General features: G+C 45.5%; 1 long non-coding RNA gene across 7 annotated transcripts in view; it reads right to left on the bottom strand.

Moving 5' to 3' along the window:
• Window positions 1-574: 574 nt before the first annotated feature.
• Window positions 575-13,822, bottom strand: part of LOC114010975 (uncharacterized) — a 48,877-nt gene continuing 35,629 nt past the window's right edge. For all 7 annotated transcript variants that reach the window (XR_008745721.1, XR_008745720.1, XR_008745723.1 and 4 more), the window contains 2 exons: window positions 2,862-5,871; window positions 575-2,504 (listed from right to left, as the gene is read on the bottom strand). This is a non-coding gene — a long non-coding RNA (uncharacterized LOC114010975). The remainder of the gene's footprint in view (window positions 2,505-2,861; window positions 5,872-13,822) is intronic.

Raw genomic sequence — 13,822 nt, 5'->3', positions numbered from 1 at the left:
AATGCAAGCATTGAAATATATCAGCGAAATACATAAATACGATCCCCTTCACAGGAGTCTCCTGTAAGGGAGCGCTCACGGTCCTGGGGCCCTGGCGTGCTGCTGGTAGCGGGCTGCGCCCCGGCTCAGCGTGGACGTGAGAAGCTGTCAGCAAAACCAGCTCAAGAGTGGCTTAGAAACCAGAAATTACTTGTTTCTGCTTGTTTTGTTCTCTGTAAAAAAAAATGTTGAGGCAGAGCAGTGGCCTTAGTGGGCAGCAAGGGATGAACACCCTCCTGCACTTGGGGCATGGTCAGGCAGAAGGGGCCACCGGCTTAACCTGGGATCCCGGCAAAACAGGAAAACTTTTTGTTTTCATGAAGGTGACTTGTCAAGCTGTTTGGCTGGTCTTACCAGCAATTGTTTTTATCAGATGATTTTTCCCACCTTTTCCCTCTTTTTACCCTTTTCTTATCTCTTTCTTCTCCTTTCCTCATCCCTCCTTCCCCCAGCAGATGCCTGTGCCCATGGATACATGTTGCTCTTGGCAATTGAAGAAAATTAAAAATAGGTGTGTAGGGGGAAAAAAGTTTAATAGGAAGAAAAGATGTGCCAGATAAAGTTTAAAAAAAAAAAAAGGTGGTAATAAAGAGGAAATTTAATTGAAATGCAAAATCTCCATGAGAAAAGGGAAAAATGTTGTTGAGGGAGGCAGAGGTAGAACGTTGTCTTCATCTAGTCTCCTCATTTGAGGGAAGTAGCAGTATTTATTTCCCAGCTGTTTGAAAACTGGCATGATAATGAAAGATGAGTATTTTACTGTCTCTGTATTTCTGAAGGTAATCTCTCCTGGGACAAAATATATCACTTAGTGAATTTCATAATGTTTATTTTTGTATTAGGCAGAGAACAAATTGTTTCGATGTTGTACAATCACACACTCAGGCTTCCTACATGCTTAAAGGCAAGTGCTTGTGTTCTGCGCAACTGTCTGTGCCACCAGGTGATACCATTTTTTCTTCTGCAAAGCTGGAAAGAGTGTTCCATTTCTGATGAAAAATTTTAATTGCAAAATGCTTTTTTGACCAAAAAGACACAGAGCAGATTTTGAATATAAAAAGGCATTCTTTTCAACTGCTTCTCTTGGAAGGTCTCCTGTTGGTGTTGGTTTACCTCATATATTGCAAAAACAGAAATGTGGTACCAGTCATTTCCATGTTCCATTCGCTGTGAATACGTAGCTTAGTCAGAAAGTGAGGTTTCTGCAAGGTGGCAGAAAGCAATCTTTGTCACGGGGTTCAAACTGTTTACTCACATGGTTTGGACAAAAGACATCCTATTAGATTTCTGTTACTGGCTCCATTTGAGCAAAAGGGCTTGGAGTTGGATTTAATTAGAAGCTGATAACTGCTGTTGAAAGGCAGCCTGGTTTAAAAGGCTTTCGGCAATCTTGGGAAATGTTGTGCATTGTTCTGTTTTTTCACTTTGATAATTAACTAGTCTGAGTCATATAATTTTATATATAATTATTCTCATTTGCCACATGCACTAGGAGAATTAAGAAACACTGGCTGTGAGGTGCTTCTCCGGCCGCCCCAGGGTCACTCCCAGAGCTCCGCACTGCTGCCAGGCGGGCACTCGCTAGCTTTTGAGAAGCAAATATTGTCTCTCCCTGTCTGTCTTGTCTATCGTGTACCTTGGACTGCTTCTTTTTAGGTGTGACTTTGCTGTGTAGACACCTGCTTGTTGTGGAAAACCATCTTGTAACCAAAGCGAGGTGCCCTTGCTGATACGTGGCGGTGGTGCCGGCTGTCCCGGGCGTTACAGTGGGGGCACATCTCACAGAAAGACGAGCAGCTCTGTGTACATTGATTTTCTGTTTACATGGTAGGTGCGGTGTAGCACACTGACTGACCTTGTTTTAAAATGTACTTCTAATGTGTTACAAGACCTGTCAGCTGCACTGAAGACTTCAAGGACTGATGGCCAGGTCATCTGTCCTGCAGGATTTCCAGATGAAGACCCTTATAGGATGCTCTACAGCACAAGGTCAGAGATCGCCAGCGAGCTCCCCATGGTGCAACGGAAAGCCGGCCTCTCCTGTCGACATATCGGCTGAATTACAAAGTGGGATTTCAAGGTGAGACTTGAATCCATCTGGTCTCACGGCGGCGTTTCAAGGGCATGCGAATAGGGTGTGGAGGTTGGCATTACACAGGTCTTAAAGTAGGGTGTGCAGAAAGGGCTGACCTCTAGCTGAAGGACATGTTTAGGTGCTGCTGACTTTGTCATCAAACCTTAAGATGAAATATTGCCCCAGGTGAGTTCTGTTTATGATGTTTTCAGACTATTTTAATAGCGATATCATAGCGAGCTGTGGCCATGATTTACACCGCGACAGCAGAGGGTACCCTCCGGTAATCCAGCAGAATGGTCGCTCTCTGTGTGGAGGGAGCCAAGGGACCGCAACGCTGGGGACCCTCTCCTGCAGCCGTTTTATTGCCACTTTCGTTCTGGTTCCTGAGCTGTGAACGATAAAGGACTCGCTTAACCTTCAGCCATGGAGTTACGCACACAGATCGCACTGCGGGGGCGGGCAGGAGAAAGCAGATAAATTGCACATGGATGTTTATATTTCTGCATATTGTGCCTCCATTTAGCTGTCAAATGCCCCATTGTTATTCTCAAAGACATATGCACTCACTCCTTTATTCTTTGATTAATAAGATGTAAGAGGGAATCTATGGCCATTGGGATGCAATGAATCAGTTCTGGGGAAAGCTAATTCGCTAAAGAAGAAATCGTACAAGGGAAGAAGCGATGTGGGGATGGGAGCATTAAGCCAGAGGTGCAACTGTCGGAAAGGCTTTCCTAGACTCTACCTTTAGATTATTTCTTGCTGTTTTTTCACTTCTCGGCCTTTTCCCAGTGTCCTAGTTGAAGGACACCTTTGAAATGAGGGATGAGCTATAATGAGAAAAGAGACGCAAATTAATCAAAGATGACACTAGAAATGATGTGAAACATAATTTCTTTGGCACAGTGGTCAGATGTAAGGGTGTATGTATATGTGTGTGTGTGTGTGTGTGTACGCAGACACATATACATGAGCTGTCATTGCTCATCGCTTGAAATGCTTGTGAAGGACTATACAAATATGAAAACTAATAAACCCTAAACAGAGGTGTGGGTGACCTTCAGTTAGAGCTCTGGAGTCGCATTCGGAAGGCATGGGTTTGCTTGTTGCCTCCCTCTCACTTTTCCTCTGTGATTTCAGGTAAAATCTTGAGCATTGTAGGTGGTGGCAGCAGGTGCCCCCCAGCAGCAGAGCCTTCTCCCCCAGGACCAGATGGGTGAGGTACACCAGAGGGAGGGAGGAGGGGGGAAATTCAGTGTGGCTGGCATCTTTTTATCTGACTGGGAGCCAGCGCAGAGACAGCGCTGTGCTGTGCTGCTGACACCGACTGAAGATTGGTCCCTGGCTTTACAACACACAGGGGCAATTAACTTTTATACAGTGCCTTGTGTTTCATAGTAAAATTCAGTGTCACCCTGAGAGCTGCAGGAGTCCAGTGCTCATCGAAGCCAGCTGTAACATCAGAGGCTGCCTGCTCACTGGCAGAGGAAGGATAGTCATATTTCCCCAGTGAAGCACCTGACACACGCTGTGTCCTGAAGATGGTTTGCAGCTCCCATTGGGCAGCCTGCTGCAGTTGGGGTTTTTCCCCAGTCAGCTGTCATTAGGCAGTTGTGCAGGGACAATGTGGTGTCACCTGCAGACATCCCCATTTCTCCCTGCAGCGAGGCATGCTGGTTCCCAAGAGCCGGGCGAGGGGAGGCACTGGCTGCCCCGGGACATGGGCTGTGGCAGTTTTCCCTCGGAGTTTCCCAGCAGCGCATGGTGGTGACGATGCTGTGTGGCCGCACACTTGCTCTGCTGGATTTCTCTGAACAAACACCACATTACATGTCATAAACAAGGTTACTGAACTTTTTTAACTAGAAGCACACAATGTATGGATTTTAAGTTGTTTAATGAAGCATGATAATTGAATGGCAATGGCTGTTCTTTAAAAATCCTGAAAATAGATGGAAATCTGTTGGGATCAATGTGTTGTCTACAGGGAACTAATCTATCTCTGAAAGAAGCTGATTTGTTCTTGTTGTTCTATGAAATTAGAAAATGCTGCTATTTATGAAGCACATTTATAAAACTTGCTTGCTACTTTTAAAGAGTTGGCATAAGGGCATTTACTTGTCATGTATTTATCAAATAACATACATGTAGCTGCCTTACAAAACCAGCTCCAATTAAAAAGAGATTTGAGAAGTAATCTGGTATGTAGGCTGTAAAGCTCTAGTGGAAGGAAAATGTACCTGGTTAAAGAATCAAATGTGGCTCTTAAAACCCAGACTGGCGATGTTTTAGCCTGTAATACAATTTCGTTCCCTTAAAACCTTTTATTGACATGAAAGTCATTCTGCCAGTGACTTTGCAGAGTTTGGTGTGCTTGCAAGTGAATAGCAATGTGTAAGTAACTAAGCAAGAACGTGTCATGTCTTCTCAGGAGCATTCATACTAGATCTATATACTAATAGGAAATCATTGTTTGGGTCACAGGGTAGGAGAGGACAATGGGAATCTTAAATCCCACAGGAAATAAAAAAAATGAAAGAAACGGTGACTGCTGGGAGTTTTCCGCAGTCAGAGGTGTTGTATTTTGAAAACCACTCACCATTGTCATACGTTGTCGAAACCACTCAGAGCTCTTACCTGTCCCGTTGACTCCTATGAAGAGGGAAATGAAAATGTTGTAGTGGATTATAGAGAAAGCAAAAGAAGCCAGCACCTTGTGAGCCAGTGACGTGTCAGAACTGGTAAAATATTTCACTGTGCAAGTTATTAAAAATTAGGAAATTGTATATGGTGTAAAGTTTGATCTTGATTGATTGTGTATGCTTAGAGCTAAGTCAGATCAATCCAAGCCACTGCATTAAAAAAGCAGTGACTTGACAGGAATTGCATAGATTGCCAACATGCTCAAAACTATTTTCACTACTTTGCTGAAATAAATACCTCAGTTCTGCCAAAACATATTAAAGGTAAAACGAGTCACCACGAAAGCAACCTAAAAGAAAACTGCCTTGCAGGAGGTGAATGACACTCTCGATGGCGACTGATGCTCCTGCCGTGGCGGCAGCAGGGGAGGGGGCTGCAGACCCTCCGTGCAGGTGAGCTCTCTGTCCTGGCTGGGCTGCCCCCGGGCAGGCACATGCTCCTGTTGGTGACGCAGGCAGCCCAGACAGCTGCCTAGCACAGGCTGCTCGGGGGACCAGGCGTGCAAGGGTGGCTGAAAAACGCCCAGGGGTGAGCTCCATCAAAGGAGTGAGGTCCATCACAGGGGATGGAGCACTGACTTGAGCTGGGCTTCAGCACGGGACCGATTAAGCTGGGAAGACTGGGCAGGCTGATATGAAAAATGTCATTGTCCACGTGCCTGGGTCTTAGATGCTTTTCCTGAGGGATTATTACAGTCTGTCATAAAATAGCTCTTTCTCAGCCCGGATAGTGATGAAAACATCCAGCTCAGGACAGTTCAGTCTCTGTGACAGTTGATATTTCCCCCTTTTGTTCTTTGAAGTTCCATTTGTGGCTGATAGTTGGGCAGCTTTCCCCCTGGTTCTTGTGCTTGGTGTTCACCCCAAGGGCAGCGAAAGACAGCGGCTGTTGAGTGCCATGTGGAGGCGAGGTGGCAAAACCGTTGGGCTTTCTCCTTCCCAGGCCGCTTTTCTGCGTTCTGTTTGCTTTTTATTTTCTCTTTTTGAGTTGAGGCAGCTGAGGCAAAATAATCCCCTTTTGAAAGTTTGTTGAATTTGCGTCAGCTGCAACTCCTGTGGGAAAATCACAGCTGTTCATATATGTGTATGCATATGGAGATAAAAAAATAGCAGAAGTATTGAGATGAGGTGATGGGATCTTCACACACTGGGAACAGGGAACAGGGTCAGCCTGTGTCTGAGACGCACACACACACACACACCTGATGGCAATGCCCATCAGGGGTTTCTTAGTTCCACGCCAGGAGCCGAGTGGAGCAGGGGTGGACACAGCCTTCGCCGGGCTCAGCAGCGCTGTCATGGTGCTGAGCGCAGCTCCCCTGCCCGTGGCAGCTCCAGCAGCACCCAGGGCACAGCAGGGGCAGGATGGATCCTGTGGCTGGGGCTGGTGGGGGTCCAGCTATTGGTTCCCAGAGCAGCTTCCCAAACACTGCAAGGGCTGATGACTGCAGGGCAGGGAAGAGCCTCGTGAATGGCTTCAGCTAGCTTTCACCTCTCAGGGACAGGGGAAAGAAAAACCATCATTTTTAGAGAACCTGATAAGCAGGAATTAGCTAGGCATATGTGCCTCTGATGAGTCTAAATCTGAAGTAACTATAAAAACATGCGAGTCCTCAGGAAAAGACAAGGATGTGAAGCTCCCTGAATGTCTCTGCCAAGCAAAGGAGTTTGCAAAGGTCTTTTTATACTTTCAAGTTCTTTCCCCATATCAAATCAAGGAGAATCGAGAATGAATCCCTAAACCTCTAATCTCTGCTTTGTGAATATATTATCTTCATGTCTGAAAAGTTCAGCTACTTCCATTTTTCGAGCTGGCCGCAAACATAACTAAAAGCTGTAGATTAAAGATTGAAATGTAAAGTTAAATTGCAAATGAGGAGCAAACTTTTTCTCAGTAATTTTCCAGAGGAATAGAATGTATATTGTATTTCTCACTGTGCGAGTGCTTCTCTCAGATGGTTTCAGGCTGGTTACAGGTGGGAGGCTGTGCTCACAGCGGCCAGGCTGTGCTCACCATCTGCCGGCGCTGGGACAGCTTTGGTTTAGCTCTAAAAGTGGGAATGGTTGTTCTGCCCCCCAGCTGCCTGGGTTCTGGCTGCACCCCCTGGGCTGAGTTGCCCCCCCATGCACTGCCAGGCATGCGGGGTACACTAATGTTCTGTAGCAGTGACAGTTCATCTTAAACTTCTTTCAGTCTTGCCACAATGCTGGAAACCTGAAACACCAGGGCACAAAACCACACAAAAAGTAGTTGTTTATTAGCTGCATTGTCGGGGGGACAGGGCTGAGCAGTAGCGCAGTCACCACATGGCTGGGGCAAGAAGCCAGGACCATTGTAAGGGGCCACACAGTAAGGACCACTGCAACCTACAGCTGCCGTGGGCAAGAGCAACAGCTCCCAGCGCCTGTTAAAGCCAGCGGGATGTAATCAGTGGTTGGTCTGGTTTTTTAATCAGGAAGCAGAATTTTATAGAACAGGCTGCAGATACAGCTAGTGCACTGTGTGTTGAGTTGCATGAAATTGTTAGTAGTCCTTTCTTCCTCTGGCAAGAACCCCAGTATGAATTATTGTGTGTGTATATATATAATGACTAAGCAGGGGAAGAGCTTTTAGGTCTGGTGTGTTAAAGTTTAAAGCAGAGTGAGGCCGCTGCGGACGCCCAGCGTGTGGGGCTGGGGCACACAGGTTGGGTTGTTAGCCCAGCAGGCTGGAGTGTGTCTTTGAAGCGTATTTTGCAAGGCCAAATAGCCAGGAACCCAGTGCTCATCTGCTGGGGGCCGAAGGAGGGGACGAGGCCCTGGGCTGGAGCAGGGGGGATCTGGTGGCAGCGGGTCTGGCCCCAGAGACAGCCTGCCCTGCTGCTGTGGCAAGGAGCAGCTTCTCAAGAGCAATTAATTTGTTCAGTGGATAGAAATGCAGAGCCAGGGTGTCAGTTCGATTGAACACACAAGTAGTTTCTGTGAAAAAGCTAACAGTGAAAGAAGTTGTACCTAACAGTTTCTATTGATGCTTTACAACCAGAGAAGCAAAGAGGGATGTGATGACTGGTGCAAGGCTGCATTCGCCGTGGGGCTCTTTGGGGTGGCCCGCTTGAGGTAACTCTTGTGGGTCAGAGTTTGGTCACAAGCCGAGCAGCAAGAGCTAGGAGAATAATATTACATCTTAAGCCAGGCAAACTTCGTCCAAAAGGGCATCCTGTAATGAATTTTAAATGAATTTAAACAAGCTCAAAACTAAGTTTAAAGTGTTAGAAAGAACATGTGCAATCTCAGGACTTGGACAGCCAGATGCCACAATCTAATAATTTAGTATAGTCTTAATTAGGTTTTGGTGTTGGGTTTTTTTATAAAGCAATCTGTCCTTTGCTGTTCAGAAACCTCGTTCATACAAACCATGTCACCAGTGTGATGAGCCAAAGCTGCAGTTGCCAGTCAGTTTCTTGCTCAAGGGGCATGAACAAAGTTTTCAGAGTGCAACACCCAAAGCCCTCCTGTCCTTATAACGCTAACCAAGCAAGCAGAACGCTAATGACTTCAAACAGTGCTTGGGGAACAGATGTATCCCTACAGCCAAGAGAGGGGCTGTCACCTGGTGGGATTTCCCCCCATTTCCAGAGGTCCTCAGCTGAGGCTGTGCCAGGTGAAGAAGAGCTTTCTCTGCAGACCTGGAAGCCCACCTGCATTTTTTTAACTTCTGGAGCTGCCTGGGAAAGAAAAAGCTGCAAGCTAAAGCTTGTAAGAAAAATGGTCAACTATCTGTAATTGTCAGTGCTAGCCAAAAAGGCAGGAATGGCTCTTTTTATAGAGCTGTACAGGTCCAGCAGTAATAAATCACTGCTGCAGCCTGGTGCTTGGGTTGTGGTGCCCTGTCACCAAGAATAAATGACAAAGCAACTTTGTGAAAGGAATAGGGAATGTGAGGGGCACCTAAACCCTGCCGGGGGTGGGGTGGGGTTGGAGGGGGGAGCAATGCTGCTGAGGGCCGGAGCATCCCCCCACAGGGACCGGAAACCAGTTTTAGGAACAGGAGGGCTGAAAAACTTCACTTGTTGCTAGGTCTGAAATGGTTTTGGTGCTCGTGGGCTGGTGCGGGTGGGAGCTGTTGGTCTGTTTGGTACAAGGATGGCTGCCCTTGTTTTGGATTAGATTAAGATGAAGGTTTGGGCTGGGACTGAATTTTACAAAAGAATGATTTCTGCTACCCAAAGTGCTATAGATGGTCCTGTCCTGGTCTAGAAGTGGTGGTGAAGTGTGTCAGCTTAGGAGGAGGGGCAGGGACAGGGGAAGTGTTGGGGAATTTATGTGGTACTGCTCGAGGGGAATTAAACAGGCGTTTGTGTGGGCACCATATAAATTCCCCAACAAAAGGCAGAAAACGGTGCGTCAGGGGTGCTGCTGTGAGTTACAGTTAAGTTCCCCACTCATTTCCAACGTTGGCTTTTAGCATCAGGTCATCGGTGCAATTCAATTTGACGTAACAAGTAATAAACATGATGTACTCCCGGTTTTATCTGTGGCATGGTCTTTTATGGATGTCCCATGCCTTCATTAAAATGCCTGCTGTCTTCAAGTTGTCCAGCATGATTACAATGAAAATCATTTTAAAGAAAAAAAGCTAAGTGCTCATTAGAAAGAGCCAAAGCACCAGAGCCGGCATCTCAGCTCGGTACATGCAGGGGCGCAGGGCTCAGCTGTGGAGCTGCGGCTCGGCACCAGCGGGGACCCATGGCACAGCCGTGGCACCCCTCGCCCCAAGAGCTCTAAGTTTACTTAAGCAAACACCATCAAAGTGCCCCGGCAAGGTGGCTGTAACATAGCGCTCAGCACTTCTGGAGTACATTTTCATCTTGTGTTTTGCAAACATTAATTAAACCTCACAGATGAGCAAGTGGCAGCATGCCCTGGTGCAGGATGATTTGCTTAATGTTGAAGGGAAGCGTGGAGCCGGGCAGGCACGGCCCCACCGGCCTGGGGAAGGTCGCCGCAGTGTAGCGGGACCAGGATTTCTGGCAGAAATGGCTTTCATAGTTTCTTGCAATAGACAGTTTTCAGCAGAGGGTGGAGGTTCCCACTTTGCATAGCCAGGTTTTTTATTTCTGTAACTGATTAAGAAATTACAATTGTTCATATTTTAAAACTGGTCAAAGAATTATGTGTGTGTTTTCCACCCTGTGGCTTAAAAGCCCTTATCTACGCTTTTTTCTGTACTTGTTCTAAAATGTGTTGGCCTTAGCAATTGATTACTTTAATTTGCTCAGGCAGGCATTCATTACACTGCGCCATTCACATCATTATTAAATAAGCTGCTTTATGCAGCAAAATTACTCGGGTACAATTAGCAAGATATTGTTTCTAAAGGAGCCCCATGCTTCTACTCAGGTAAAAGGGCATCCAGGGCAATCATTTAAAATAAAAGAAGATACCTTGCCTTTCCCATAATATCTGCTCCCCTTGGCACCGGCGCCGATGGTCCCGTGTTTAAAAAATACAGGCTTTAAAAAATAATCATGAGATTTCCTTAATAACTGGGGGAATTGAAAGAAAGCAGCAGCGGTGCTGCGAGCGCTGGGGTTTTCGGCCCGCTCGGGGGGAAGGCGATGGCACCCGCCGGTGTCTCCCGCCATGCCACATGCAGGCGAGCGATGGCACCCGCCGCCCGGGCCGGTGCCCCGGTCCCCACGGCATGGTTGGGCAGTGCCGGGGCTGGCAGGTGGCTGCGGGTGGCCACAGCCAGCAGGCGCTCTGGGTGTGACCAGGGGTCCCGCGCGGGGTCCCGGCTGTGTGGGGCTGCTCGTGTTTCCTGAGAAGGCTTTGCAGGCAGCCCTCAGATAATCTGTTTGCTAATGCAAAGCAGAGAAGGAAGAAAAAACATTTAATTTTACCTCTCTCTTGCTGCGGAAACTAGGAATTAATAATATAAATTCTAAAGAGAAGGCTATTTTTTCGTCTGTCTCATGCAAGCGTTATTATGTGGCGATTATGATTAAGAAAAGTAATTTTCTTCTATACAGACTGTAATGGATGATGGCCCAAACAAGGCTGTTCACCGTTCCCATCTTTCCGTGCACTCACACTGCAGCGCACGCCCCTGCTCAGGGCGCCCACACGCGTGGGCCGAGTGGGGCCCCTGCCGCCCCACAAGCGCTGCTCTTGCCCTGCTGTGCAGCATCCACAGAAGGTAGAAAAGTTAAATTGCTTTTTTTTTTTGACCATGCAGGTGATGGATGATGGCCGACCTGCGACCGCTGGCACCACCACAAGGTGCAGGTGGAGACAGCTTTGTGCAACCCGCCAGCGCCTGGTGCGGGGGTCCCGGGGAGTGCCATGGTGGCGTACAGCCACGTCCCACTGCTGACCGCCCCACCTGCCCACACAGCAGCTCCCACAGCCGGTGGGCACAGTCCCCACCCTGCCGGGCTGCCCAGCACACCTCCCACAGCCAGTTAATGGTCATTACTGGGGGCTGGTGGCAGCGGCCGCGCGCAGGTCACTGGGCAGCCACGGCACGGGCGGTACACAGGCGGTGTTGGCGTAGGAAATGGCAGCCCGGGAGCGGAGGGGGCTGTGTATCAAGAAGAAGAATGAGCAGCACCGCTGCTGCTGTGGGCCGCGCACCGCAGGGGGGGTCATGGCGTGGCGGGCTGGTGGCTGTCTCTTTGCCCGGAGCCAGGCCGCGCTGTGGGTTACTGGCCGTGTAAGCACCTTCCGGAGGAGAAACGGGGAGGTAAAGCCCGTATTGGGAGCTGGCTCACCACGCACCTGAGCTGCCCGTACCACTGGCCACGGCCCCCCGGCACACGGGCCAGCGGTTCTGCTGGCCACCTTGGCCCCTCGCTGCGCCCAGCAGTGCAGGACCCCCCACCCAGCACCTGGGGACGTGTCGCAGCACCCAGAGGTGGCCGCAGCCCCTTGTCACCGGCCCCTGCCTGCCACAGCCCAGTGGGCACAGGGAGAGGGCTCTGTGTGTGTGGTAGTAGCATATGTAACTATAGCACATAGTGTATGTATAATGATATACTATAGAGGATATACTGCATGATATGTATATATCTGCATATACATATGATATGTGTCATAGAGCACATATACTCTGTGATGTGCCTACATGTAGTAGGTATTATAAATATATATATACTCTATATAGTATACATATATGCCTATGCACATATCCTATATGCACATACATACAGTATATGTGTACGTATATGTAGAGACAGCATGGGAAGAGTGTATATACATGTATGTATACAATGCACATACACACTATTCACATGTGTGCTCTGTACACACACTGTAGCTGTTACATAGTACATACTTGATAGAGTGCAAATGTATATGAGATAGTATAATGTATACTATGTGCATACAGTATATGTATGCCACAAAGTATACACACATACATATATTTCTGTACAATATGCACATATATACTATATCCTAAGATGTACTGTGCCTATACTACGTAGTATATATGTGTATACTGTATAGTATGTATAAGTATGCATGTCATATATTATACTATCTAGAACGCATTTGTATGCTATCTAGTATGTACTATGTAATACCTACAGTACATAAACAGTGTGTATATATATATATATAGTAAACAACTATAGTATGCAAACTACTAGAATAGTATATATATATATGTTCTATACGTACACACTCTTACACATGCTATAGCTATTATATAGTTTATATATTTATACCAGGTAGTATAATGTATATATTGTACATATACTAAATAGTAAAACGTATACTGAATATAAGTTTATAGATATAGTATGTATTCTATATAGTATCTACAGTGTGAGGAGAACAAGAACACATGTGAATAGTGTGTGTGTATATATATATGTATTATGTAGTGTATATAAAATTTATTTTAAAATATATAGTATATGTCATGTCTAAGGAGTGAGCATATTTGTGTGCTTATATAGGGTAAGTATATTGTGTGTGAATGCATATACTCTGTGTAGTGTATGTGTATATACAATATCTATAGTACCTAATGATAAATAGTATATAGTACATATACGATATCTAATGTATATATCTATACTATACTGTGTGGGTTCTTTGGAAGTGGGGAGAGAGAACATATGGTTTATATACAGTATTTCTTGTGTATATACTGTATAGTATGTCATTATAATAGTATATATATTATATAGTGTGTAATGTTTTGTATTTAAAATATAAATGTATATTAAAATGTATTAAAATATTTTAAAAATACATAGGCAAGGGTCAGAGTGGGAGAGAAGAGCAAGACATTGTGGGGGTGTGTCTTTACTGTGTAGTATATAGTTGATAATATCCAGTATATATAATGTATAGTATATTATTTTTTTTATGTGACAGAAAGAGTCTGTGTTTCTGTGTATGGCTATATAGCATATATACAGTATAGTGTGCATTGTGTATGTGTAAGTGTAGTGTGTGTATACTTCTAACATTGTGTGTACATTGTAGTGTACAGCATATAATTATAAATAGTATACTTTATAAACATAGCATTTGCTTACAGTTTATAAAGTATATAATACAGTTTCTAATGTGAATATAGACAGGGAGCCGGAGAGATTCTGTGTGTGTGTGGAGAGACACTATATGTATGGGGGACTTATAGTGAGAACGATAACTATGTGTGTGAGTGTGTATGAGTGTGGTCAGGATGTGTTTATATACAAAATGTGTATTATAAAGAGGATCTAGAATAAATGTTATGTAAAGCACAGTGCAAATGATAGATGAGGGAGAAGAGAGTGTGAAATGTGTGTGTATAGCCTATATTCTGTGTATGTGTATAAATATAAAATATATAGTCTGTAGTTATGAATCATGTATGTTAACTATACTATGTATAATGCATAATATATAATAGATTGTCTATATACACATATTTGTATGTATATATAAACAAATGAAACAAGAGTTTGTTTATGTATCGTTTATGTGTATTTATGGATTTGTAGTATATATAGTGTATGTAGGGTTT

This window comes from Falco peregrinus, chromosome 2 (genome assembly GCF_023634155.1).
Source record: "Falco peregrinus isolate bFalPer1 chromosome 2, bFalPer1.pri, whole genome shotgun sequence".
Taxonomy (NCBI): domain Eukaryota; kingdom Metazoa; phylum Chordata; class Aves; order Falconiformes; family Falconidae; genus Falco; species Falco peregrinus.
Note: the sequence above shows the minus strand (reverse complement) of the source record. Positions and strands in the feature narration are given on the sequence as shown.